A 27796-nucleotide genomic window follows, 5' to 3' on the forward strand; every position below is an offset into this window, starting at 1 on the left:
GAAACTTGAATTGGAATTCCAGAGGGAAGACAGGGAAAAAGAGAGGGAAAAGGCGAGGGAACGAGAGAGGGAAGACAGGGAAAAAGAGAGGGAAAAGGTGAGGGGACGAGAGAGGGAAGATAGGGAAAAGGTGAGGGAACGAGAGAGGGAAGACAGGGAAAAAGAGAGGGAAAAGGTGAGGGAACGAGAGAGGGAAGATAGGGAAAGAGAGAGGGAAAAGGCAAGGGAATGAGAGAGGGAAGACAGAGAAAAAGAGAGAAGAAGGAAGAAGAGAGCTAAGACAGCTTGAATTAACTAGGGGGCGACACTGTACCCACAGTGGAAGCATGGCTACTGAGGACGCTAGCCTTAGCTCAGGGCCGTGGGCTGAGCTCTCAAAGTTCTCCCAGTTGATTCTAAAGTTAATTAAGGAAGTTAAGGAAGCATTTTTCGTGACTTTTGAAAAGTTTGCAAGACAGTTGAAATGGCCGGCCCGAGAGCTGGACCCTGTTGTTACAAAGCAAGGTAACAGGAAAAGCCCATCAGGTTTATTCCCTGCTGCCAGATGAAAGTTCATCAGATTATGAGTTGACTAAAAATGCTATCCTTGGGATTTATGAGCTAGTCCTGGAAGTGTACCGCCAGAAATTCTGAACCCTCTGGAAGCAGCCTGACCAAACTTACCACGAGTTTGAAAGAGTTAAGCAGCTTGCTTTTGACCAATGGACACAGGCACTTAAGGTACAGCCCACATATGAAAACCTCAGAGAGGTAATCCTTCTCGAGGAATCTGAAAACTCACTTCCCCTTTTTATTAAAACCCACACAGGGGAACTAAAGGTTCAAATAGGCAGGCAGGCCGCAGTTCTGGCTGATGAATTTAACCTTGTACACAAGTCCTTACCTCAAGGGAAACCCTTCCCTAGTCACCCCCACAAAACAGAAAAGGATAAAAGGTGGGTGGGAGGGTGACAGGAGCCCAAAGAGCCCTGGGTGAGAATGGAAAGCTGGACACACGGGGCCCTCCCCAAGCCAAAACAAAAAGGTGCTGAGTGCAGGAGTTATTCCTGAAGACCTGTGTGTTTCACTGTAACAAGGCAGGTCACCTTTGAGCTGACTGCTGGGAATTACAGGGAAAAACTGTAGGATTAATCAGGGCACACTAGACCAGTGCAGGAGAAGGGGCCCTGATGGAAAGCACAGCAGAGCAGGCTGTGGCTTTAACTGCAGCAGCAGTAAGACCCAGTAAACTTACTGCTGTAGGTGCAGGAAACTTTAACAAAATCCCTGCAGGTTATCAGGATTTTGTATCCCAAGGAAAAGTGACCCCATACCTCGAATGAGGCAAGCAAATCCACAGTCATGCTCAGGGATACAGGGGCAACCCAATCCCTTCTCCTTTCCCCCAGAGAGTGCAATGAATGCTAGGGAGATAGTGAATGGTATCGGAGAGTGGTGTATGCTCATACCTTTGTATCGGGTACACCTGGAGTGTGACCTAGTTTCAGGACCGGGGGGTTGACCCTAGTTTGCCTGTGAGCGGGGTAATGGTCTGGTGGGGGCGAAGGTGGTAGCTTCCCCAGTAGTGGCAGAGAGACTGAAGGTCGTCAGAGAGACGGGGCGGTTGCAGGAGACGATCCCCAGCATTTCCCCTGACTGTGTGGTCCATGACCAAACAAGCTCCCTCAGAGGAGGCCGAATTGGCACTGCGGACAGATGACCACACTGTCTGGTTGTCTGAAATGTTCTTTGGGAAGTTAGAGGACTCAAAGGATGGGTTAAACAAATCTTCCCTAGTTGAGGCTCAGCAAGCCGACCCAGTGTTAAAGACGTTAGCAGAGCAAGTCCCTGATTGCTACTATGTAAAGAATGAGGTGCTGATGAGGAAGTGGAGACCTCCTCACAGACTTACAGACAAAGCGTGGACAGTGGTTCACCAGATAGTGGTACCGCTGAGATACCGTAGAGAAATATTAAGAATGGCCCACGAGCTTACACGAGCTGGACATGTCGGTGTACAAAAAAGCAAAGCCACATAAGACAGCATTTTGACTGGCCAAAACTCCACAAAGATGTGGTGGAGTACTGTAAAACTAGCCACACATGCCAGGTTGAGGGAAAACCCCAAGCTGCAGCAAAACCTGCACCCCTCATTCCCATACCAGCTTTTGGGGGACCATTCAGCAGAGGGCTGGTGGATTGTGTGGGTCCCCTGCCAAAAACAGACAAGCACAGGTCTGTCAGACAGTTAGGGAGGGAGGGGACGAAAAAGGCAGTGAGAACAGGTTAAAGGAGAGCCTGGGGGATTCCCAAATGGAACCCTCTACTGTCCGGTTAGCCAACCCTGAAATGTTTGAAATATTTGACCCCACACCCTCCTACATAAATGCAGGCCAAAGAAGCTCTCTACCAAGGCTGCTAACAGCATTTACAGAATCCTGCAGGGACAAGGAAAGTTCCCAAAAGGGCAAATCAACAGTGAGAGTGATGCCTCACCTAGTCAAAGTGCCACGGAGAGTGCAGTGAAAGCTGGACAGCTACCTGTGAGCAGGAATGCCCCAGACGACATGGGGGAGATTGGCAAAGAGATCATCCCCACAGTGAAGGGAAAGGGGAAACACAAATGCCCTAAAGTAAACCGTACTTATGTGAATCCCCAGAAAACTAAAGTGAGGTCAGGGTGGATCTACCCACTAAAGAACCCAATGAACAGGGCCCAAGCCCAAAGTTAATCAAACCCAACAATTTCAATTCAGACTCCAGCAAGAACGAGGGCCCAGAGGAAATCTCAGACCCCTCACCAGGGCTTAAAATCAATTCATTACCCACTACCCCTCTAAGGAGAAAAATTATCTAGATACTGGAACCTGAATGGTTAAAGCCATGCGTTGCAAAAACAGCAGTTGAGGGGTTAAATCTTGTACATACAGGAGAACTTGCCTTAGACAATCATGGAAATTTGCAGACTCCAAGCTTCACCAACAACCATATGTTTATTCAGATGCACATCCCCAGGGTATTGCAAATTGATACTATTTGACAACACATAACCATCCCAGACAAACTCCAAGAAAAAAGGAAATTAAAACAGCTTGCTGTTGCAGAGAAAAACCAGCTGCAACAATTCCAAGATTCATGAGTGAACTTGGGAGTGAGTGAGAACGAATGTGTGATTTCCTCTTTCTCTTTTCCAACCTTTTCATGAAATGCTCCCATCATTGCATTTCATTCTGTGTGGTATGGTGGTATCTGGAAAAAACCTTTATGCAAAATGGGGCATATTAAGTTCATTGGTCGAAAACTTACCTTAGACTGCTAATGGAAAAAATCCTACAAGTTAACTTTTTTAAAAGCTAGCAGCCAAGATGGCCACTGCAATTTACATTTGAAATACCAGGAGATTGGACTGGAGACAAAATGTCTAACAGAAGCTCAGCCAGGACAATGGCTTGTCCTAAGTGATTGAATTACCTAGAATGGTTTTATTAGGATGGCTGTCAAGAACAGGCTCACCCATTGACTTTAAAAGAGACAATCCCCCTCTATGTGTGGATGGACACCCTGGGGTGTGTAGCACCTTGAATTTCATTAGAAGATTCCAGAAAAAACTTCACCGGAAACAAAGGAGATTGATAGAACCATGTGACTGCCCATTCAGCTCTGAAGAAATTAAAGTTTTGTGACACAGACAGCAATCAGACAGTAACTGAGGACACAGCAGCGAAGATGGCAGCTGCTCCCCCTGTGTGTCTCTTTCTCCCCAGAAAGTTTCAAGAAAAGAACCGGCTGTGACTGGGGTACCCTCCAAGCCTACAGACTGCTACAGCCAGCAAATGGGGGAAGAGACTCAACCACCAATTCTGCCTTCAGGAACTCTGAGCAAAGCAAGCCAACCACAGTGCACTTTGACCAGCGAGGACTTCAAGAGTACAGTTTCAGCCGAGGACTGCTGGATTTACAGACTATATTTATATCCTATTTATTCTGGACTTTAATCCGCCAACCAAATCTATTCTCTCTGTAATCTATTTGTGTGTGTGTGTAAGACTCTTATGTGAATGTGTAGTGTATTTTTAGTATTTTAAATCTGGCTAGAGTGTAAAGTGTAATAAACTTACCTCTTTCTTGTTTAAACTTAAGAAAGCCTGTCTGATAGTTTTTTTTTGCAATCGCATTAGAGGAAAAAGGAAGCACACTCACTGAGGTGGTCAGCATAACCACTGTTTTTAAAAAGGACTAAACCCTGTTATGGTCAAACAAGAGGAAGGGTGAGAGGGGAGCCTGAGACCCCCTCCCCACCTGGCTGGAACAATTATTTTTGTAAAATGACTTCCCTTACTATTTCTGTATCTCTAGCACTACCTTTATCCAGTGACCTCAGCTATGTAAGACAGGTGCCAGCTGAAGATGGGATCAGGTAAGGCCGGATGCCCTTTTCTAAATAATAGTGGCCGCTGGGCATTAGCTCAGAGAGCAGCTGATCTGAACATAAGGTCACACCTGAAAACATACACAGAGTCGAAGCTGCTTACCCTCTCAGTCTAAACGTTGTCCCAGTGTCTCCGTTTGTGACTAACTGCAAGTCACAACTCGCAGGTACCAAGAAACTTTTGGCCACAGGATGTGAGATATCATCTCAGTTTTGTTGCTGCATTAGTTTCACTGCCTTATCGTATACTCACAAAAAGGAAAGGTTTCCACAATGGCTCAATGGGTGAGTGCATCGCCCGGTCTTTTAATGAACCAGAGGGAGACCACTTGGCTGGAGCACCATCCTGCAGAGCATGGTGCTGCCTGGTTGCTGTTGCTCGTGACTCTCTCTGCCTCGCCCTTCCTCCCCTCCTCCTTTTCTGTTAGGTGCCAGCCTTGGTTGTCAGTAGCACTCTCGGCTTTTCAAGTGGTTTCAACTTCCCAGCCCAAATTCTTGACCCCACTACCCAGGTTGACACTCACAGTGCCAATGCTGAGGGAGTGCTGCATCGCCGGAGGTGCTGTCTTTCAGATGAGATGTCCGCCTTTAGGCCCTGTCTACTCTCTCAGGGAGACATACAAGATCCCGCTGCATTATTTGAAGAGCAGGAGAGTTCTCCCTGGTGCTCCTCAATCAACATCACTAAAGAAAAAAAACAGATGATTCGGTTATTTGTCTCATTGCTGTTTGTGGGATCTTTCTGTGCACAATTTGGCTGCTGCGTTTCTCACAAGAGTGATATACTGGATCGGCTTCACTTTGGGATGTCCTGGAGTGGTGAAAGACGCTATAGAAACACAAGTCATTCTGTTTCTTCTTCAAGGTGGGTGATGAGCTTGCTGCTCCGAGCCAGAACTACAGTGGGGCAGAGTAAGGGGGTGAGGGAATGGGGGAGGAGTAACTGCAACTGGCTTCAGGGTCGCTGAAGCTGGAGAAAGGTGAACAGAGGATCCCCCCACCCCCCCACCACCAAATCTTAAAGTCAATGAGGTTCAGTGGGGGCCGTGGCAGTGAAGCTGTACATAGGAAGGGATGGACACAATGGGCTGAAAACCCTTTACCCATTTAATGATTTATCTCAAGGTCAACATCAAGAAGGTCATTTTCGGAGTATCTGTTGGTGAGGAAGAAGCTCACACACCTTCTGTTATACATTGTTATACTATCTGTAAAGTGCTAGGAACTAATTAGCTAGGAACTACTTGTTATGTGTAAATGTTCCAGTGGGGCCACTTCACGGCTACACTGGAGAGTCATGTGATAGCAGTAGAAAACCAGTTTCACCAGTCCTACAGCAGGCAGCATGGTGACTGAATAAATAATTGAAAAGTTCGAGCTTTTCCAAGTTTAAAGTGTGGCTATTTGCAACATCTGTGAACCAGAAAACGACAAAATAGACGTAACCCTTTCAATGCACATTAGGACATGGCAGACAATCATGTTCATGGTTCTCTGATATGCAGGTAGGGCCCGAGATTCCAGCTCCTCCCAGAAAGTTTAGAACCGGGGTAAATCAGGAAAGCTAGATGGGCTTCCAACAGTTGAGTAACAATTTAAGATTGGCCACATGACAGGGTTGCCCACTCCACCTGGAGGCTTCATCACATGACCTCTTAGCTTGAGCCACCCCACCCCCCACCTCCTGCCATTGGTCCTTGCTCCAGGTGGATCACCTCTCCACGGCCAATTGGAAAGAGACGAAACTCTGTTACCTGATTGGATTAATCTTGACTGTGGCTCAAAGAGCCTTTCGAATCCCATTTCCAACATCCTCCTAAGTAATAAAACTAAAGTGTTCAGAGAAGCTGAGAAAACACAATTTTGTTTCATGTCTGTATTTATTTCTCTCCAGGAGATTAATCTTCAATTCCTGCAGTTTGCATGGCAGTCCTGGTAATCCCTAACCATCTGGTGTTGTCCAGCAGTACAGTCCATAGCTCAGACATGAAGCACCCAGCCAGCTGTCTGCATCCTGGTCAAATCTCTCCTTCCTCACCACAAACCTCCCCAACCTGCTCCTGTTTAACAGCTGCCTTCTATCATTAATGTGGAATTCTTCATTTGGCAAGTAGGAGCTGGATGGTGCAAGCTCATAAGCAGCCCCTGTAGTCAGGAATGTGAAGCTTAATACTCCCTTACACAAAAAAAAAATGCTGCCAGTTGGATATGCAAGGCTGTAACTGTTCCTGTTGTGGGAAGAAAAGACACAGAGGGAATTTCATTTCAGTGCAGTCAAGTGATTGTGAAGTGAATTGATTCCAAGTAATTTGTTCACCAGAGTGAAAGGTTCAAGCGCCAGGGAACGGAAATTAAAACGAGTAGCAGAAAGGGAAAAGGCTGCAATTGCTCAGCAGGTCAGTCAGCATCCAGAGTGAGAACAAACAGGCTGAGGCTACAGGTGTGCACCTTCTTTCAACACTGAAAAAGATTGCAGAGCAGCATTTAGAAAGAGACAGAACAAAGGGAGGGACAAAACACACGCACATGCTTGCACACACAAACTGGTACAAGCACACAAATGCATACACAGCCATACACGCAAACAGACATGAACATGCAAGTCTGTAAATGCACACACGCATGTAAATGATGACAATGGACCGCGCAACCCTCAGGAATCAGAGTCATTTGGCAATGTCAATCCTTTTAACCTCACACGGCGTAGTTTCAACACTTTGGAACATATAAATGAGAAAGGTTAATAGCTAGAACGACAGTTCCTGTTTCCTGGAAAGAGATCTCATTCGATGTTGCTTCCAGGGGGAGGGGCATGGGGGCAGGGGCACGGGGGCAGGAGAGACACCAGGAATCCTTCAGCTCTGCACTGGTATGAAACAGAATCTCTGATCTGGACCCAGTGATCACCGACGATGAATGAGTCACCACCAAAAAAATAGATCATCTGCTCATCATCACACTGCTGTTTGTGGGAGCTTGCTGTGCATACATTGGCTGCCACGTTTCCTACATTACAACTGTGACTACACATCAAAAATACTTAATTGTCTGTGAAGAGCTTTGGGACGTGGTGAGGACATGAAAGGCGCTACATTAATGCAAGTCTTTCTTTTCTTTAGTAGTAACTCAGGTTTGCAATGAAGGAAGAGCAAAACAATCATCAAGACTCAAAACAGGAATCTGACCTTCCCCACCTGACCCCCAACTCCCACCTCCTTTTTATACTTGGTAAAAGACAACAGTCTCACTATCAGATCGTATGGCAGTTACACTGTGACAGATCCATTTTACTCAACTTCCTGTGTGTTCATTCACTGACCTGCCACCCCGAGGGTGCTCTTTGTCACTTCAAAGGGTTGATGCAGGCACATAGATAGGAGGGGTTTCTAACAAGCACCTGCATGCAGTGCACCCACTCAGCATCTAGCTTTGCAAAGCAGAAATATTGAAAATCAACCACATACTGGGATAAGAATGGCCGACATTGTGTTCCCCGATCCATCCCGACATTGTGTTCCCCGATCCATCCCGACATTGTGTTCCCCGATCCATCCCGACATTGTGTTCCCCGATCCATCCCGACATTGTGTTCCCCGATCCATCCCGACATTGTGACCCCACCCAGTCCTGGTGGTGGTGGTGGGGGAGAGGGGGGTAAGTGGTTGGTCCACAATTCCAGGATGAAGTGGGAGAAATGCAGGATGTACAGTGACTGTGAATGGGGTTTGGAGGGGGAAGTGAGTGAATGGGGTTCGGAGGGGGTAGTGAGTGAATGGGGTTCGAAGGGGGTCGTGAGTGAATGGGGCTCGGATGGGGTCGTGAGTGAATGGGGTTCCGAGGGGGTCGTGAGTTAATGGGGTTCGGAGGGGGTCGTGAGTTAATGGGGTTCCGAGGGGGTCATGCGTGAATACGGTTCGGAGGGGGTCGTGAGTTAATGGGGTTCGGAGGGGGTCGTGAGTTAATGGGGTTCGGAGGGGGTCGTGAGTGAATGGGGTTCGGAGGGGGTCGTGAGTGAATGGGATTCGGAGGGGGTCGTGATTGAATGGGGTTCGGAGGGGGTCGTGATTGAATGGGGTTCGGAGGGGGTCGTGCGTGAATGGGATTCGGAGGGGGCAGTGAGTGAATGGGATTCGGAGGGGGTAGTGAGTGAATGGGATTCGGAGGGGATAGGGAGTGAATGGGATTCGGAGGGGATAGGGAGTGAATCGGATTCGGAGATGGTAGGGAGTGAACGGGATTCAGAGGGGGTAGGGAGTGAATGGGATTCTGGGGATAGGGAGTGAATGGGATTTGGAGGGGTAGGGAGTGAATGGGATTCAGAGGGGGTAGGGAGTGAATGGGATTCTGGGGATAGGGAGTGAATGGGATTTGGAGAGGTAGGGAGTGAATGGGATTCTGGGGATAGGGAGTGAATGGGATTTGGAGGGGTAGGGAGTGAATGGCATTCGGAGAGGGTAGTGAGTGAATGGGATAGGGAGTGAATGGGAGTTGGAGAGGGTAGGAAGTTAATGGGAACTATGGGGGAAGTTGGAACAACTGGTGAGTAGCTTTTGAGAAGTGATGGCTTTTAGTTAGTATATTGAAAACCCAAATGGATTTATCTTTGTGATTCAGAGCAAAATTCTTTCAGTTGTGAAGTATAAAAGTGCTCAAACCAACTAAAACACAGCAGTTTCAAAAGACTATTTCAATATATCCCAGAGGGATGTCCCCTAAACCACCGACAAACCAGTGCACGGAAACAGAGGTGGGTAATGATGAACCCAAATTGATGGCAGGCGGACAGACATTGAACCCCTGTTTGTGATATAGTACCTGAACCCCTGTTTGTGATATAGTACCTGAACCTCTGTTTGTGACACAGTACCTGAACCCCTGTTTGTGATATAGTACCTGAACCCCTGTTTGTGATATAGTACCTGAACCCCTGTTTGTGATATAGTACCTGAACCCCTGTTTGTGATATAGTACCTGAACCCCTGTTTGTGATATAGTACCTGAACCCCTGTTTGTGATATAGTACCTGAACCCCTGTTTGTGATATAGTACCTGAACCCCTGTTTGTGACACAGTACCTGAACCCCTGTTTGTGACACAGTACCTGAACCCCTGTTTGTGACACAGTACCTGAACCCCTGTTTGTGATATAGTACCTGAACCCCTGTTTGTGATATAGTACCTGAACCCCTGTTTGTGATATAGTACCTGAACCCCTGTTTGTGACACAGTACCTGAACCCCTGTTTGTGACACAGTACCTGAACCCCTGTTTGTGATTTAGTACCTGAACCCCTGTTTGTGACACAGTACCTGAACCCCTGTTTGTGACACAGTACCTGAACCCCTGTTTGTGATATAGTACCTGAACCCCTGTTTGTGATATAGTACCTGAACCCCTGTTTGTGATATAGTACCTGAACCCCTGTTTGTGACACAGTACCTGAAGCCCTGTTTGTGATATAGTACCTGAACCCCCGTTTGTGATATAGTACCTGAACCCCTGTTTGTGACATAGTACCTGAACCCCTGTTTGTGACACAGTACCTGAACCCCTGTTTGTGATATAGTACCTGAACCCCTGTTTGTGATATAGTACCTGAACCCCTGTTTGTGATATAGTACCTGAACCCCTGTTTGTGACACAGTACCTGAACCCCTGTTTGTGACACAGTACCTGAACCCCTGTTTGTGATTTAGTACCTGAACCCCTGTTTGTGACACAGTACCTGAACCCCTGTTTGTGACACAGTACCTGAACCCCTGTTTGTGATATAGTACCTGAACCCCTGTTTGTGATATAGTACCTGAACCCCTGTTTGTGATATAGTACCTGAACCCCTGTTTGTGATATAGTACCTGAACCCCTGTTTGTGACACAGTACCTGAAGCCCTGTTTGTGATATAGTACCTGAACCCCCGTTTGTGATATAGTACCTGAACCCCTGTTTGTGACATAGTACCTGAACAACTGTTTGTGACACAGTACCTGAACCCCTGTTTGTGACACAATACCTGAACCCCTGTTTGTGATACAGTACCTGAACCCCTGTTTGTGATATAGTACCTGAACCCCTGTTTGTGACACAGTACCTGAACCCCTGTTTGTGACACAGTACCTGAACCCCTGTTTGTGACACAGTACCTGAAGCCCTGTTTGTGATATAGTACCTGAACCCCCGTTTGTGATATAGTACCTGAACCCCCGTTTGTGATATAGTACCTGAAGCCCTGTTTGTGATATAGTACCTGAACCCCTGTTTGTGACACAGTACCTGAACCCCTGTTTGTGACACAGTACCTGAAGCCCTGTTTGTGATATAGTACCTGAACCCCCGTTTGTGATATAGTACCTGAACCCCTGTTTGTGATATAGTACCTGAACCTCTGTTTGTGACACAGTACCTGAACCCCTGTTTGTGATATAGTACCTGAACCCCTGTTTGTGATATAGTACCTGAACCCCTGTTTGTGACACAGTACCTGAACCCCTGTTTGTGACACAGTACCTGAAGCCCTGTTTGTGATATAGTACCTGAACCCCCGTTTGTGATATAGTACCTGAACCCCTGTTTGTGACATAGTACCTGAACAACTGTTTGTGACACAGTACCTGAACCCCTGTTTGTGATACAGTACCTGAACCCCTGTTTGTGATATAGTACCTGAACCCCTGTTTGTGACACAGTACCTGAACCCCTGTTTGTGACACAGTACCTGAACCCCTGTTTGTGACACAGTACCTGAAGCCCTGTTTGTGATATAGTACCTGAACCCCCGTTTGTGATATAGTACCTGAACCCCCGTTTGTGATATAGTACCTGAAGTCCTGTTTGTGATATAGTACCTGAACCCCTGTTTGTGACACAGTACCTGAACCCCTGTTTGTGACATAGTACCTGAACCCCTGTTTGTGATTTAGTACCTGAACCCCTGTTTGTGACATAGTACCTGAACCCCTGTTTGTGATATAGTACCTGAACCCCTGTTTGTGACACAGTACCTGAACCCCTGTTTGTGACACAGTACCTGAACCCCTGTTTGTGACACAGTACCTGAAACCCTGTTTGTGATATAGTACCTGAACCCCTGTTTGTGATATAGTACCTGAACCCCTGTTTGTGATACAGTACCTGAACCCCTGTTTGTGACACAATACCTGAACCCCTGTTTGTGATACAGTACCTGAACCCCTGTTTGTGATATAGTACCTGAACCCCTGTTTGTGACACAGTACCTGAACCCCTGTTTGTGACACAGTACCTGAACCCCTGTTTGTGACACAGTACCTGAAGCCCTGTTTGTGATATAGTACCTGAACCCCCGTTTGTGATATAGTACCTGAACCCCCGTTTGTGATATAGTACCTGAAGCCCTGTTTGTGATATAGTACCTGAACCCCTGTTTGTGACACAGTACCTGAACCCCTGTTTGTGACACAGTACCTGAAGCCCTGTTTGTGATATAGTACCTGAACCCCCGTTTGTGATATAGTACCTGAACCCCTGTTTGTGATATAGTACCTGAACCTCTGTTTGTGACACAGTACCTGAACCCCTGTTTGTGATATAGTACCTGAACCCCTGTTTGTGATATAGTACCTGAACCCCTGTTTGTGACACAGTACCTGAACCCCTGTTTGTGACACAGTACCTGAAGCCCTGTTTGTGATATAGTACCTGAACCCCCGTTTGTGATATAGTACCTGAACCCCTGTTTGTGACATAGTACCTGAACAACTGTTTGTGACACAGTACCTGAACCCCTGTTTGTGATACAGTACCTGAACCCCTGTTTGTGATATAGTACCTGAACCCCTGTTTGTGACACAGTACCTGAACCCCTGTTTGTGACACAGTACCTGAACCCCTGTTTGTGACACAGTACCTGAAGCCCTGTTTGTGATATAGTACCTGAACCCCCGTTTGTGATATAGTACCTGAACCCCCGTTTGTGATATAGTACCTGAAGTCCTGTTTGTGATATAGTACCTGAACCCCTGTTTGTGACACAGTACCTGAACCCCTGTTTGTGACATAGTACCTGAACCCCTGTTTGTGATTTAGTACCTGAACCCCTGTTTGTGACATAGTACCTGAACCCCTGTTTGTGATATAGTACCTGAACCCCTGTTTGTGACACAGTACCTGAACCCCTGTTTGTGACACAGTACCTGAACCCCTGTTTGTGACACAGTACCTGAAACCCTGTTTGTGATATAGTACCTGAACCCCTGTTTGTGATATAGTACCTGAACCCCTGTTTGTGACACAGTACCTGAACCCCTGTTTGTGACACAGTACCTGAACCCCTGTTTGTGACACAGTACCTGAAACCCTGTTTGTGATATAGTACCTGAACCCCTGTTTGTGACACAGTACCTGAACCCCTGTTTGTGATTTAGTACCTGAACCCCTGTTTGTGACATAGTACCTGAACCCCTGTTTGTGATATAGTACCTGAACCCCTGTTTGTGATATAGTACCTGAAACCCTGTTTGTGATATAGTACCTGAACCCCTGTTTGTGATATAGTACCTGAACCCCTGTTTGTGATATAGTACCTGAAACCCTGTTTGTGATATAGTACCTGAAACCCTGTTTGTGATATAGTACCTGAACCCCTGTTTGTGATATAGTACCTGAACCCCTGTTTGTGACACAGTACCTGAAACCCTGTTTGTGACATAGTACCTGAACCCCTGTTTGTGATTTAGTACCTGAACCCCTGTTTGTGATTTAGTACCTGAACCCCTGTTTGTGACATAGTACCTGAACCCCTGTTTGTGATTTAGTACCTGAACCCCTGTTTGTGACATAGTACCTGAACCCCTGTTTGTGATATAGTACCTGAACCCCCGTTTGTGATATAGTACCTGAACCCCCGTTTGTGACACAGTACCTGAACCCCCGTTTGTGACACAGTACCTGAACCCCTGTTTGTGATATAGTACCTGAAACCCCTGTTTGTGATTTAGTACCTGAACCCCTGTTTGTGATTTAGTACCTGAACCCCTGTTTGTGATTTAGTACCTGAACCCCTGTTTGTGACATAGTACCTGAACCCCTGTTTGTGATATAGTACCTGAACCCCCGTTTGTGATATAGTACCTGAACCCCCGTTTGTGATATAGTACCTGAACCCCCGTTTGTGATATAGTACCTGAACCCCTGTTTGTGATATAGTACCTGAACCCCTGTTTGTGATATAGTACCTGAACCCCCGTTTGTGATATAGTACCTGAACCCCTGTTTGTGATATAGTACCTGAAACCCCTGTTTGTGACACAGTACCTGAACCCCTGTTTGTGATATAGTACCTGAACCCCTGTTTGTGATATAGTACCTGAACCCCTGTTTGTGACACAGTACCTGAACCCCTGTTTGTGACACAGTACCTGAACCCCTGTTTGTGACATAGTACCTGAACAACTGTTTGTGACACAGTACCTGAACAACTGTTTGTGACACAGTACCTGAACAACTGTTTGTGACACAGTACCTGAACCCCTGTTTGTGACACAGTACCTGAACCCCTGTTTGTGACACAGTACCTGAACCCCTGTTTGTGATATAGTACCTGAACCCCTGTTTGTGATATAGTACCTGAACCCCCGTTTGTGATATAGTACCTGAACCCCTGTTTGTGATATAGTACCTGAAACCCCTGTTTGTGACACAGTACCTGAACCCCTGTTTGTGATATAGTACCTGAACCCCTGTTTGTGATATAGTACCTGAACCCCTGTTTGTGACACAGTACCTGAACCCCTGTTTGTGACACAGTACCTGAACCCCTGTTTGTGACATAGTACCTGAACAACTGTTTGTGACACAGTACCTGAACAACTGTTTGTGACACAGTACCTGAACAACTGTTTGTGACACAGTACCTGAACCCCTGTTTGTGACACAGTACCTGAACCCCTGTTTGTGACACAGTACCTGAACCCCTGTTTGTGACATAGTACCTGAACCCCTGTTTGTGATATAGTACCTGAACAACTGTTTGTGACATAGTACCTGAACAACTGTTTGTGACACAGTACCTGAACCCCTGTTTGTGACACAGTACCTGAACCCCTGTTTGTGACACAGTACCTGAACCCCTGTTTGTGACACAGTACCTGAACCCCTGTTTGTGACATAGTACCTGAACCCCTGTTTGTGATATAGTACCTGAACCTCTGTTTGTGATATAGTACCTGAACCCCTGTTTGTGATATAGTACCTGAACCCTGTTTGTGATATAGTACCTGAACCCCTGTTTGTGATATAGTACCTGAACCCCCGTTTGTGACATAGTACCTGAACCCCTGTTTGTGATATAGTACCTGAACCCCTGTTTGTGATATAGTACCTGAACCCCCGTTTGTGACATAGTACCTGAACCCCTGTTTGTGACACAGTACCTGAAACCCCTGTTTGTGATATAGTACCTGAACCCCTGTTTGTGATATAGTACCTGAACCCCTGTTTGTGATATAGTACCTGAACCCCTGTTTGTGACACAGTACCTGAAACCCCTGTTTGTGATATAGTACCTGAACCCCTGTTTGTGATATAGTACCTGAACCCCTGTTTGTGATATAGTACCTGAACCCCTGTTTGTGATATAGTACCTGAACCCCTGTTTGTGACACAGTACCTGAAACCCCTGTTTGTGATATAGTACCTGAACCCCTGTTTGTGATATAGTACCTGAACCCCTGTTTGTGATATAGTACCTGAACCCCCGTTTGTGATATAGTACCTGAACCCCTGTTTGTGATATAGTACCTGAAACCCCTGTTTGTGATATAGTACCTGAACCCCTGTTTGTGATATAGTACCTGAACCCCTGTTTGTGATATAGTACCTGAACCCCTGTTTGTGATATAGTACCTGAAACCCCTGTTTGTGATATAGTACCTGAACCCCTGTTTGTGATATAGTACCTGAACCCCTGTTTGTGATATAGTACCTGAAACCCCTGTTTGTGACACAGTACCTGAACCCCTGTTTGTGACACAGTACCTGAACCCCTGTTTGTGATATAGTACCTGAACCCCTGTTTGTGACACAGTACCTGAACCCCTGTTTGTGACACAGTACCTGAACCCCTGTTTGTGATACAGTACCTGAACAACTGTTTGTGACACAGTACCTGAACCCCTGTTTGTGACACAGTACCTGAACCCCTGTTTGTGACATAGTATCTGCTGCAAATGAAAGGGGGAGGTAATGAAATCTAAAGTAAATACCACATTGCTCAATGGCAATTAGAGGTTTTTAATAGAATTCAGCAAATTTCAGTTCCTTAAGAGATTGCAACATTTACAAGATTGCAGAATCCAAATCCACGCAAGCAATAAAGAGAACAAAAATCTAACCTAATGAGTTTCAAGGGGGAAACAGGATTTGAGAGAGAGGCACTTTAAAGGAAAACAGGGATGAGCTGTGACGTGCACTCACTGTTTTGTCAGCAGACAAAATGCAAATTCTGCAATGCTCCAATCATAATTACTGATTAATCTGCAATTTACTGGTGATGTTGTTTGAGGTAAAGCATGAAGGATAGTTCCTGTTTTTATATTCAAATACTGCACGACGATGTTTAACCTCTGCTCACCAGAGTAGAGAGAGAAGCACGAAACTAAAGGCATGAGCTTCAAACCTGGTTCAAGACTGACCGGCAGGACAGCACCTCCCTCAGTACCGCACTGCAGTGTGAGCCTACATTATGTTTGGATCGGAATGAAACAAAATTCTGAAGGTGTTTCACAGGGTAGATGCTGATAGGCTGTTTCTCCTGGCTGGAGTGTCTAGAAGTAGGGGGCACAGTCTCAGAATAGGGGGTCAGACATTTAGGACGGAGATGAAATTTCTTCACTCAGACGAGCGTGAATCTTTGGAATTCTCTATCCGGAGGGATGTAAGTGCTCAGTCATGGAGTATATTCAAGATAGAGATTGACAGATTTTTGGGTACCAAGGGAATCAAAGGATATGGGGACAGTGTGAGAAGGTGGAGTTGAGGTAGATCAGCCTTGATCTTATTGAGTGACTTATTCCTGCTCCTGTTTCTTATGTTCTTAAACAGAACTTGAACCCGCAAACTTCTGTGTCCAACCCTCAGGAAACCGAGGAATTAATGCAATGGGAAAGAATGAGTATAAGTAGGAGATGGTGCAATGAAGCTTAATTTCAACAGTGAGGATGTAGGGAGGAGGGGGAGTGTGTCGAATTCAGTATCTGGAGCTTAGGAGGCACGGGAGGAAATGGACAGAAGTTGAGATATGTCCTACAGTACAGGTTCGGCAAGGTGGAGGCAGTAAATAAAGGAACTGCAAGGGAGTAAGGATGGGAATCTGACAGCCACTCCAGGACACTTTCTCATATTTGTTTGGACTCATCAATATTGCCAAGAAGTGTGTTTGAGCCCAGCAAATCCAAAATCTGCCACCTACAAATTTAATGGGTGGGACAGGCTCCGCAATGGGGCAGGTTGTAGGTGGTGTGTGGAATTTGCTGGGTTGACCAGTTGAACTCTTCTTGTCTTGCTTCATACTCCCACATTGTCTTTACTCCATTGGAAATACTTTAATACGTTGCACACATTCAGCAAACACAACACTTCTGCAAGGTTTCAACTGATTTGAAATGGTTTGGCTCAGACCAAGATAAATGTGCGGACTGAAAGTTAGTTAATTTTAGACTTAAAACCAGTCCATTCACAGAACAAGCCGAGTGGAAATTGATCATCTTCTGGTTACTGTTGCTGCCACATTTACATTATTTTTAATTTTCAATCACTGGAGTAACAATGGCTCAGCTGATAGCATGTTAGACTCAGAAACCAAAATTGTGGTTCAAGGCCTGCTTCAGGAATCATGTACATAACCTAGACTGGCACTCCCATGCAGTACATTGTCAGAGGCACCATCCATTGGATGAGAAGGGGAGGCGGTGGCATCGTGGTAACATCACTAGAATAGTAACCTGAGGCCCAGGCTAATGCTCTGAGGACATGGGTTCGAATCCCACCACGGCAGATGGTGAAATTTGAATTCAATTAATAAATCTGGAATTAAAATCTAGTCATTGTCAATTGTTGTAAAAACCCATCTGGTTCACTAAGGGTCCTTTAGGGAAGGAAATCTGCTGTCCTTACCTGATCTGGCCTACATGTGACTCCAGACCCATAACTTTTAACTGCCCTCTGAAATCTAGTCAGTTGTATCAAATCACTGGAATGGAACTGGACGGACCACCCGGCATTGACCTAGGCACCGGAAACGACAAACCCAGCCCTGTTGCCCCTACAAAGTCCTCCTTACTAACATCTGGGAGAGCTGCCCCACAGACTAGTCAACAACAGCCTGACATAGTCATACTCACATCACCTTACAGGCAAGGTGATGACCGCCATCACCATCCCAGGTATGTCCTGTCCCACCGGTAGGACAGACCCACCAGAGGTGGTGGCACAGTGGTATACAGTCGGGAGGGAGTTGCCCTGGGGGAATCCTCAACATCGACTCTGGACCCCATGAAATCTCATGGCATCAGAGGTCGCTCTGGGAGGGGGACTTCAATGTCCAAGAGTGGCTCGTCAGCACCACTGCTGGCTGAGTCCTAAAGGACATAGCTGCTGGATTGGGTCTGCAGCAGCTGGTGAGGGAACCAACAAGAGGGAAAAACATACTTGACCTCGTCCTCACCAGTCTGCCTGTTGTAGCTGCATCTGTCCATGACAGTATGGGTAGGAGTGACCATCACACAGTCCCTTTGGAGATGAAGTCCTGTCTTCACATTGAGGATACCCTCCATCATGGTGTTCTGTGGCACTACCACCGTGCTAAATGGGATAGATTTCGAACAGATCTAGCAACTCAAATCAGGGCATCCATGAGGCGCTGTGGGCCATCAGCAGCAGCAGAATTGTACTCAACCACAATCTGTAACCTCATGGCCCGGCATATCCCCCACTCTACCATTACCATCAAGCCAGGAGACCAACCCTGGTTCAATGAAGGCTGCAGGAGGGCATGCCAGGAGCAGCACCAGGCACACCTCAAAATGAGGTATCAACCTGGTGAAGCTACAACCCAGGACTACTTGTGTTCCAAACAGCATGCAATAGACAGAGCTAAGCGACCCCATAACCAACAGATCAGATCTAAGCTCTGCAGTCCTGCCACATCCAGTCGTGAATAGTGGTGGACAATTAAACAACTAACTGGAGGAGGTGGCTCCACAAATATCCCCATCCTCAATGATGGGGGAGCCCAGCACATCAGTGCACAAGATAAGGCTGAAGTTTTTGCATCCATCCTCAGCCAGAAGTGCCGAGTTGATGATCCATCTCGGCCTCCTCCTGAGGTCCCCAGCATCAAAGATGCCAAACTTCAGCCAATTTGATTCACTCCATGTGATATCAAGAAACGACTGAAGGCACTGGATATTGCAAAGGCTACGGGCCCTGACAATATTCTGGCAATAGTATTGAAGACCTGTGCTCCAGAACTTGCTGCGCCCCTAGCCAAGCTGTTCCAGTACAGCTACAACACTGGCATCTACCCGGCAATGTGGAAAATTGCCCAGGTATGTCCTGTACACAAAAAGCAGGACAAGTCCAACCCGGCCAATTACCGCCCCGTCAGTCTACTCTCAATCATCAGTAAAGTGATGGAAGGTGTCATCGACAGTGCCATCAAGGGGCACTTGCTTAGCAATAACCTGCTCAGTGACGCTCAGTTTGGGTTCCGCCAGGGCCACTCAGCTCCAGACCTCATTACAGTCTTGGTTCAAATATGGACAAAAGGGCTGAACTGAGTTGAGGTGAGAGTGACTGCCCTTGACATCAAGGCAGAATTTGACTGAATATGGCATCAAGGAGCCCTAGCAAAACTGGAGTCAATGGGAATTGGGGAAAACTCTCCGCTGGTTGGAGTCATACCGAGTGCAAAGGAAGATGGTTGTGGTTGTTGGAGGTCAATCATCTGAGCTCCAGGACATCACTGCAGGAGTTCCTCAGGGTAGTGTCCTAGGCCCAACCATCTTCAGCTGCTTCATCAATGACCTTCCCTCCATCATAAGGTCAGAGGTGGAGCTGTTTGCTGATGATTGCACAATGTTCAGCACCATTCGCGACTCCTCAGATACTGAAGTAACCTGTGTCCAGATGCAGCAAGACCTGGACAACATCCAGGCTTGGGCTAGTAAGTGGCAAGTAACATTTGTGCCACACGAGTGTGGGCAATGACCATCTCTAACAAGAGAGAATCTAACCATCTCCCCTTGCTGTTCAGTGGCATTACCATCACTGAATCCCCCACTATCAACATCCTGGGGGTCATCATTGACCAGAAACTGAACTGGACCAGCCACATAAATATTGTGGCTACAAGAGCAGGTCAGAGGCTGGGAATTCTGTGGCAAGTAACTCACCTCCTGACTCCCCAAAGCCTGTCCACCATCTACAAGGCACAAGTCAGGAGTGTGATGGAATACTCTCCACTTGCCTGGATGAGTGCAGCTCCAACAACACTCAAGAGGCTCAACACCATCCAGGACAAAGCAGCCTGCTTGATTGGCATCCCATCCACCACCTTCAACATTCACTCCCTCCACCACTGACGCACAGTGGCAGCAGTGTGTACCATCTACAAGATGCATTGCAGCAAATCACTAAGTCTCCTTCCACAGCACCTTCCAAACCCGCGACCTCTACCACCTAGAAGGCCAAGGGCAGCAGATGCATGGGAACACCACTGCCTGATAGTTCTCCTCCAAGTCACACACCATCCTGACTTGGAACTATTGCTTCACTGTTGCTGGGTCAAGATCCTGGAACTCCCTTCCTAACAGCACTGTGGGTGTACCTACCCCACATGGACTGTAGCGGTTCAAGATAGCAGCTCACCACCACCTTCTCAAGGGCAATCCGGGATGGGCAGTAAATGCTGGCCTAGCCAGCGACACCCACATCCCATGAAAAGAATGAAAGAAAACAAAGGTCTTGTCTATCTTCAAGGGGGCTGTTCAGATAATGGGAGTTGGTAAAAGGAAGAAACTAAATTTATTAGCAAAATGATAGCACCTTCCACATCCTCAGGACGGTTCAAAGCACTCACAGCTGATAAAGTATTTTTCAAGTATAGTCACTACTGTAACGTAGGAAATGCAGCAGCAAAATTGTGCACAGCAAGCTTCCACAAACAGCAGTGAGATAAATGACTGGATAATCTGTTTTAGGTGTTGGTTGGGGGATACATTTTAGTGTAGTTTAGAGATACAGCACTGAAACAGGCCCTTCGTCCCACCGAGTCTGTGCCGACCATCAACCACACATTTATACTAATCCTACACTAATCCCATATTCCTACCACATCCCCACCTGTCCCTATATTTCCCTACCACCTACCTATACTAGGGGCAATTTATAATAGCCAATTTACCTACCAACCTGCAAGTCTTTTGGCTTGTGGGAGGAAACCGGAGCACCCGGAGCAAACCCACGCAGACACAGGGAGAACTTGCAAACTCCACACAGGCAGTACCCAGAATTGAACCCGGGTCGCTGGAGCTGTGAGGCTGCGGTGCTAATTCTGACCAGAACTTTGGGAGAACTGTCATACCCTTCTTCAAATATTGTTGTGGGATCTTTTGAGCCCACTCAGGAGGGCTGCCGGGAATTGGCTTAAGGTTTCCTCTGAAAGAGGGCATCTCCGATAGTGCTGCACTCCCACAGTACTGCCCTGAAGTGCTCTGCAAGGAAGAGCTTGAAATGATCCAGAGGATTTTTTATATCACAATCTGCCTCGTCTGTCCAGCAATATTCTTACCCAGGGACAACTTGCTGTGCATTTTTGATTAGGGTTTGAATAAATGTGCAAAATCGATGAAACAACAGGTTTTGTACAGCATAAGGATGATTTAACATATTAAGACACGAACAACATAGGCAAGAGAAACAGCTGAATCATTCCACCTTCGCTGTATCAGATGTATTCTCAGCATTCCTTGGTGAGACAGGGTCATCTCAGAGGTCCTGGAGATTGCTAATTCTATCAGTATACACTCATTACTAAGACAACAACATCTGTGCTGGCTCAGCCATGTTCTTGGCCATATACCCAAAGAGCTTCTGTACGGTGAACTGGCCAAGGGTCACAATTCCACCTGCCGGGCACCCATATCTCTGCTACAACTGCAAGTGAGATATGAAGAAGGCAGACATCGACACAGACTCTGTTCGGAGGGGGCATCGGAAGAGGTGAGGAGCAATGGAAAGCTCAGCTGGCTGAGAAGAGGACCCAGAGAAAGCAGAGACCTGCAGCAAAGGTGGCAGAGACTGCCATGCCAGAATGGGGCCCCCGAGTCACACCAACCATGTTCAGCACCGAGTTGACCATCAAGATGCAAACCATCATCTCACAAGATGGCAGGCTGCCAGAAACTGCAGCAACAGAAGGTGGGGAATAATGCACGGAAAACAGCATACTTTAATATTACGTGATACCCTTCTCATGTAATTGTCTTAATTCATCTCTTTAAGTTCAGCACCCAGTGGCAGGCCTGAAATCATCAGTATTTCACTACAGTGTAAAAAGAACAAATGTAAATGTATACAATGCTTTTCACATCTGTGCCATGGTAAAGTGCTTCAGTTGTGATGGAATAGAGTCACAGAGCACAGAAACAGGCCCTTCGGCCCATCATGTCTGTGCCGGAATATTTCTGAAGTATCTTCTTTTTTTGTAGGCAAATGCAGCAGCCATTTTACATAGAGAAAGCTTCCAACAACCCGAATGAGACAAATGACCAATTGATCTGCCTTTTGTGGCATTAGCTGGGGGGTAAATGTAGGCCCAGACACCAGGTGAACACCTTGCTTTTTACTTCAAATAGTGTGCAAATTTCTTACACACCCACTGTGGCACTTTATGCAGGTGTCATAGTGAAATGCTACAACACCTGGTGAATTAGATCGTTGTATCCAGGTATACAGTCTGCGATACATCCCTTCTCAGAAGAAATTATATCAAAATTCGATTAAGACAGAATGTAAAAAAGCTCCATCAACACACCTAATCTTCCTGGTAATATAAATATCTCTAATTAATCCCAGCACCAGGCATATGTTTCCTGACTGTCTTCCCAAGAAATTAAACCATAGCCTTCTGCCTCCCACTGTAATTTAATTAATACTTGTTTTCTTAAGCAGAGTTTTTGGTTCCAAGCAGTTAAAAATTGCATAATTGCGTTTTACAGGACATCCGAAACTTTAGCAAGTCCAAACGCCCAGGATTACATCAGGGAAAATAAAAAGGATTACAAATTCACATCTAGCCACTTTGCCCTGCCTTCCCATTACTTATTGTTCACTGACTGACGGCTTTTCTACATTATAATTGTTAATAGAGTATGGAGTTACCGGAAATGGATTCCTGAGGCTTGAATAGGAACTCTTTCTTTGCTCTGGTTTGGGTTCTTCCTGAAGTAGTTTGGTGAATTCCAATATGTTTTAGGAAACGGTCCGGTTCCAAGTCGAAGCTTCGTTCAAACTGATATTAAACTCCAGAATGATGAAACTGATGAGACAGCAGCTCTTGTGAGTTTCTCTGCAAACCCTGGTGATGATTCTTCCTCCTAACCAGTTACCATTTTCACCTTCAAACTCTGGAATATTCTCTCCGGTGCCTCCAAAGCTTGTCGTTTTTCACTTTGTTCTTTGCTGTTCCTTTTTTCTCCTTTCAGTTTCACGCAATAGGCACTTTCTTCATCTCACGCTCACTCCCTGAGTTTCCTTCCTCTCGCTGGCAAAGTGTGAATTTCAAACCAACCTCAATGCGTTTTGTTTAACCCTCGAGCTGCTGGCTATCAACACACGTTCATTTTTTTTTAAAATTGATGTTTTGTGCAGACTTTTAGACGGACGTTGAAAAAGAGGGAGCAACAATTGGCCCACAATCTGTGTGGAATTTCTATTTTATTTTTTGGAAAACCTCTTTTTTTTAAAAAACCTGAGCAGTCCAAAACATCTGCAAAATCAATATCATTCACCACACTGCAGTGGTAAAAGATATTTAACATCCAAAATGCTTGATAGAAGTTTTTTTTTTCCGTTTGACATTATTTCTATTCCATATACAAAAGTCGAGAGCATGTGTTCTCACCTCTGTCGGTGGTGGGTTTATTTATTTTTTAGTGGTCATTTCCTGTTGCGTTTTTTTTTTGGTGATTTTGACCACCCCTTTTCTATTCCAAAGCTAGGAGCTTGTTATCTGCAATTCAGCTCTCGCTGACCTTTTGTGGTGTCTGCACCATTTCTCCAGTTCAGCTACTAAAACAGTAACTATAAATGGGCAGACCACATCAAGTGGCTTCATTGTAATAACTGATCACAAGCGAGCTGCAGACTGTGAGCAACAGCAGACAAAACTCGTAATAATACTTGTATTTTCAGATTAAAATTCGCAAAGTGTTCACACTATGAGTTAGTTTTTAAGATGCGGATTGTTATTTGAGCAAACAATTTTTAGCTCGGTGTACTTTCGGTACACTTGTAACTCATCCCTTCTATTCCCCACATATGAAAATTGGCGGTGTATGTATATGTTTGTTCCTCATGCTAACTTCAATTGGGTAGGCGATGTTTCTGCACAAAGAAAGGGACAGAAGTCCATTGCATGCAGCATTTAAATATAAACATGAAGAGAGATTGCTCAGGGGCTGTGTGTGTGTGTGTGTGGCAGAGTGAGGATGCCAGTCTGTGAACCTGATCTGAAATGTGAGCGATTGCACTATGCTGGGCTGAAGACATCAAAAGAAGGAAAACACCTGAAGATTAGCATTGAGTTAAGCCGTTATCTAATGGAGTAGGCAGACTGGGCCACGACTACTGTCTAATTCAATGTGGGCGAGTGAGGTAGGGATAAAGCTATTTGTATAACAAGTCTGAAGAGACCACGTCTGCTGACGAGGTCAAAGACTTTGGTGAGATCAATGAAAGCAATGTAGAGGGGCATCTGTTGTTCATGGCATTTCTCCTGTATCTGACGAAGGGAGAACAGCATGTCAATGGTCGATCTCTCTGCACGAAAGCCACACTGTGCCTCAGGGTAGACGCGCTCGGCCAGCTTCTGGAGCCTGTTTAAAGCGACTCGAGCAAAGACTTTCCCCACTATGCTGAGCAGGGAGATTCCACGGTAGTTGTTGCAGTCACCGCGGTCACCTTTGTTTTTATAGAGGGTGATGATATTGGCATCGAGCATGTCCTGTGGTATGGCTCCCTCATCCCAGCACAGGCATAGCAGTTCATGTAGTGCTGAGAGTATAGCAGGCTTGGCACTCTTGATTATTTCAGGGGTAATGCTGTCCTTCCCAGGGGCTTTTCCGCTGGCTAGAGAATCAATGGCATCACTGAGTTTCAATTTTGTTGGCTGTTAGTCCAGCTCATCCATGACTGGTAGAGGCTGGGCTGCGTTGAGGGCAGTCTCAGTGACAACATTCTCCCTGGAGTACAGTTCTAGGTAGTGCTCAACCCAGCGGTCCATTTGCTTGCGTTGCTCAGTGATTATGTCCCCTGATTTAGATTTGAGGGGGGCGATCTTCTTGATGGTTGGCCCAAAAGCTCTCTTCATGCCATCATACATTCCTCTGATGTTTCCGGTGTCTGAGGCCAGCTGAATATGACTGCATAGGTGTTGCCAGTAGTTGTTTGCGCAGCACCTGGCTGTTCTTTGCGCAGTGCTTCTGGCTGCTTTAAGTGCTGCGGATGTTAAATCGCTGGGGGCTTTCTTGTAGTTCAGCAGTGCAATGCGCTTAGCGGCTATGACAGGCTCCAGCTCTTCATTATGAGATTGAAACCAGTCTGCATTTCTCTTCGCACTTTTGCCGTAGGTGGTCAAAGCTGACTCATAGATGGTGTCTCTGATGTGGGCCCACTTGGTCTCAGCATCCCCTGTGGGAGTGTTTTGAAGGGCTGTTACAAGTGAATTTAGAAATTTTTGTAACAGCTGTGGGTGAGAAATTCTGCTCGTGTTGATGCGCGGGTGGCCCTTCTGCTTGGAATGATGCAACTTCTTTGGTCTGAGTCTAACCTTGCTGCACACCAGGGAGTGGTCGGTGTCGCAGTCCGCACTGTGGAAGCTGCGTGTGATTTGAACACTGTTTAAGGAGGCTCGCCTTGTGATGATGAGGTCTAGCTGGTGCCTACTAGAAAAGATCGGATGTCCACCAAAGCTACTAAGTATCATCACCTCATTCCATGACAATATGAAAGGCACAGTTCAACATGGTGGCTCCTCATCAGAGCCCTTTCCTATCCTGAGTGGCGTGAAACAGGGCTGTGTTCTCGCACGCACACTTTTGGGGATTTTCTTCTCCCTGCTGCTTTCACATGTGTTCAAGTCTTCTGAAGAAGGAATTTTCCTCCACACAAGATCAGGGGGCAGGTTGTTCAACCAAAGTACGGAAAGTCCTCATCAGGGAACTCCTCTTTGCTGACGATGCTGCTTTAACATCTCACACTGAAGAGTGCCTGCAAGGTCTCATCGACAGGTTCGCGGCTGCCTGCAATGAATTTGGCCTAACCATCAGCCTCAAGAAAACGAACATTATGGGGCAGGACGTCAGAAATGCTCCATCCATCAATATTGGCGACCACGCTCTGGAAGTGGTTCAAGAGTTCACCTACCTAGGCTCAACTATCACCAGTAACCTGTCTCTAGATGCAGAAATCAACAAGCGCATGGGAAAGGCTTACACTGCTATGTCCAGACTGGCCAAGAGAGTGTGGGAAAATGGCGCACTGACACGGAACACAAAAGTCCGAATGTATCAAGCCTGTGTCCTCAGTACCTTGCTCTATGGCAGCGAGGCCTGGACAACGTATATCAGCCAAGAGCGACGTCTCAATTCATTCCATCTTCGCTGCCTCCGGAGAATACTTGGCATCAGGTGGCAGGAACGTATCTCCAACACACAAGTCCTCGAGGCGGCCAACATCACCAGCTTATACACACTACTGAGTCAGCGGCGCTTGAGATGACTTGGCCATGTGAGCCGCATGGAAGATGGCAGGATCCCCAAAGACACATTGTACAGCGAGCTCGCCACTGGTACCAGACCCACCGGCCGTCCATGTCTCCGCTTCAATGACATCTGCAAACGTGACATGAAATCGTGTGACATTGATCACAAGTCGTGGGAGTCAGTTGCCAGCGTTTGCCAGAGCTGGCGGGCAGTCATAAAGACGGGGCTAAAGTGTGGCGAGTCGAAGAGACTTAGCAGTTGGCAGGAAAAAAGACAAAAGCGCAAGGAGAGAGCCAACTGTGTAACAGCCCCGACAAACAAATTTCTCTGCAACACCTGTGGAAGAGCCTGTCACTCTAGAATTGGCCTTTATAGCCACTCCAGGCGCTGCTCCACACACCACTGACCACCTCCAGGCGCTTACCCATTGTCTCTCGAGATAAGGAGGCCAAAGATGACAAGTAGCTGTTAGGTCATAAAAAGTCCAAAGGGACAGTCGAAGACAGACTTAGAAGAGGCCTTTGAAGGTTGAGAGAGATGCATTAAGGGGAAGGGGTTTAAGGAAGGGAATTTCAGAGAACTGAGAACTATGGCTTAAAGCACAGTCACTGACCCTGGAATGAGAGACATAGAAGGCGAGAGTAGGAAAAGCAGAGGGTACTGAGCTGGGTTGTAACGATAGAGACTCAACATTCTCAGCATCATCAATCATGTCCCACGTTCACCTGAGTTGCTCAGACTAGTGACTGGTCCTGCTGAATTATTGTTCCCTTTCCAAGCTGCTGTCAATGGGATCATGCAAAAACACAAATGGATTGAACTTTCCACTTATGGGAAGATCAAAACTAGGGGGTCATAAATATGAGATAACCACCAATACATCCAATGGGCAATTCAGGAGAAACTTCTTATCACAGAGTGGTGAAAATGTGGAATTCATTACAAGGAGTACTTCAGCAAACAGCATAGCTGCTTTTCGGGGAAAATCTGATAAATATATTTGGGAGAAAAGGATACAAAAGGGATGGGTGAAGGCTCACCTTGTGAAAAAACATAAAGCCTATTTCTGAGCTGTAAATTCTCTGTAATTCTCTCTCTGTAACATCAGCAGTGTGCCAGGCTGGTGCAGTTGGATCTAACCTTTAGCCATGAGAAGTTTACAGACCACTTCTATAGAGTTAAATCAATGGTTTCAAGCTTGTGAAAGATGTAGATCCTTGTACATGTTCCCAACTTTCCACTGTGCTATTCATGTACAATAGCAATTCAAAAAGAGAACTTTCAACATATTTGAACCCTTTGCTCTTTTAAACTTCTCATTCTTCTATACATTAAGAGCAAGAGGATAACTAAGGAAAGGGCAGGGGTTAT

The 27796-nt window shown here is 46.3% G+C and overlaps 1 protein-coding gene across 1 annotated transcript in view; it reads right to left on the reverse strand.

Annotated features, from left to right (window-relative positions):
* The window catches only part of fes (FES proto-oncogene, tyrosine kinase), a 70682-nt gene extending 47380 nt beyond the window's left edge, over positions 1–23302 (reverse strand). Inside the window, exon 1 of the mRNA XM_068015603.1 lies at positions 22824–23302. The gene's annotated coding sequence lies outside the window, so the exon portion shown is untranslated. The remainder of the gene's footprint in view (positions 1–22823) is intronic.
* Between the last annotated feature and the right edge of the window lie 4494 nt (positions 23303–27796).

This window comes from Heterodontus francisci, chromosome 35 (genome assembly GCF_036365525.1).
Source record: "Heterodontus francisci isolate sHetFra1 chromosome 35, sHetFra1.hap1, whole genome shotgun sequence".
Lineage (NCBI taxonomy): Eukaryota > Metazoa > Chordata > Chondrichthyes > Heterodontiformes > Heterodontidae > Heterodontus > Heterodontus francisci.